Source organism: Gorilla gorilla, chromosome 1 (genome assembly GCF_029281585.2).
Source record: "Gorilla gorilla gorilla isolate KB3781 chromosome 1, NHGRI_mGorGor1-v2.1_pri, whole genome shotgun sequence".
NCBI lineage: Eukaryota > Metazoa > Chordata > Mammalia > Primates > Hominidae > Gorilla > Gorilla gorilla.
The window spans coordinates 126,518,814-126,520,726 of record NC_073224.2 but is presented as its reverse complement, the minus strand read 5'-3'; the positions used below and the strand labels follow the sequence as shown (position 1 = coordinate 126,520,726).

The following is a 1,913-nucleotide window of genomic DNA, read 5'->3' as shown; positions in this document are numbered from 1 at the left end:
TGTGGCTGATACTGTGATACATGGGTGAAACAGTCTCTGCCCTTTAAGTCTTTTCACTGGGACTTTCACTGTCACTGGGACACCACCTGTCTCCTAGCCATCTTCCTGTCAGTTTTCCTTCTGTGTTCTTGATAACCTCATTCCACTAAAAACAAATTCTTCTATATCCACAACAACCTGCAAGAACTTTCACTATACCTTCCTCCTCCTTACCGTAACTGAAGCCTGGCCTTGCCCCCAAGGACACTGGTTCCCTTGCAGCCCTCTTAAGGGAAAGCTGCTCTTCCTCCCACGAGTTCTATTTTCCAGCCAAGAAGGGGGCACTTGGGGTCAGCAGTCTCCCAGCTTCCCCTGCCAGTTCTACATGATTACTTTTCTACCTTTGTCAAAGTCCCCCTCATACCAAATGGTTCATTGCCCTCTACTTCTTCTGGCTGTCATTGACCCTGGCCCACAGTGGCTGAAGACTCCCCCATTTACCTTACACATTAACTCCCACCATCATCCTGAGACAAATTGCTGAACCCAATCCATCCCACACCCTAACCTTCCCCTAATCATTTCAAATAACCTTCTGCTCTACTTACACTTTTCAAGGCCACAATTAGACCATTACTACCACAGCTCCACTGCCTCTCAAAAAAACTTTGGATCCTTTCGTAGTTCATAAGCGTGATGACCGGGTTTTCACTTTCATGTGTAAGATATGCCTCCCTGAAACCTTGTTACAACATTGGCACATTACCCATCTGATGTGGAAAAAATGAAACTTCAATATCCCACTTGAACCACAATCCTCCCAGCTCTATTCTCTTCCTCCCACTTTACCACTCCTTGGCCTCGCTGAGTTTCAGCCCTTTAATCCCTTCGTGGCCTCACAGTTTATCTTTACTTTCCCCTCAATTCCCAGGCTTCAGTCTTTTAAAACCCAAGCTAGACCTCTGGCCAACAACTTGAATTATTTCCCGCCAGCTCCCTCAATACCCGTGCTCCCTTTTCCCTCCACTCATAAGTCCTGGAAAACCCTGACTACAGAACCCAGTTCTACAGCTGCCCACCCCCGTCCTAAACCTGGAGCTCCAAGTCCTGATACAGAAAACTGTACACTCTGCCACAGATTTGTCTTTTGAGAGGTTCATGAAGGACTATTACAAATCCACCTCATTTTCCCCACCCCTCATCAGATAGCCTGTCCTCCTGCTTCACTGAGAAAATTAAATCCAAGAACTCTCAACTTATCCCCTTCTTTCATAAGTATACTTGCATTACCCACCACATAGTCTTCTTGAACCCAGTAAAGACATCTACAAGCTGGGCACAGTGGCTCATGCCGATAATCCCCGCACTTTGGGAAGCCACTTGAGCCTAGGAGTTTGAGACCAGCCAGGGAAACATAGACTCCGTCTCTATAAAAATAGATAAATCAATAACATCTACAGTGCCTTGTCTGGGTAAGATAATGACACCCTACAAAAAATAAAAAATTAGCTGGGTCTGGTGATGCACTCTTATAGGCCCAGCTACCCAGGAAGCTGAGACGAGAGGATGTCTTGAGCCCAGGAATTTGAGGCTGCAGTGAGCCACATTCACGCCACTGCACTCCAGCCTGAGTAACAGAGCAAGGCTCTGTCTCAGAAAAAGGAAAAAAAAGCAACCTAATGCTTACATCATACTTCATGGTGAAAGAATGAATGCTTTCCCTCCCAAGATCAAAAAGAAGGCAAGGAGATAGCTGCTCTTTCTGCTTCTATTCAACAATGTATATAGCATTTCCAGTACAGAAGGGAGAGTGACAGAGATAATACAAGTTGTAAAGGAAGAAGTAAAACGTTCTATATTCACATATAACATGATTGTGCCTATAGACACTCCTAAGGAATCCACCACAAAAAAAAAAAAATATATATATATAT

General features: G+C 44.7%; 1 non-coding gene across 1 annotated transcript; it reads left to right on the top strand.

Moving 5' to 3' along the window:
- Nucleotides 1-651: 651 nt before the first annotated feature.
- Nucleotides 652-755, top strand: LOC115932402 (small nucleolar RNA U13). Its single transcript, XR_004068686.1, has one exon. It is a non-coding gene; the product is annotated as a small nucleolar RNA U13 (small nucleolar RNA).
- Nucleotides 756-1,913: the final 1,158 nt, after the last annotated feature.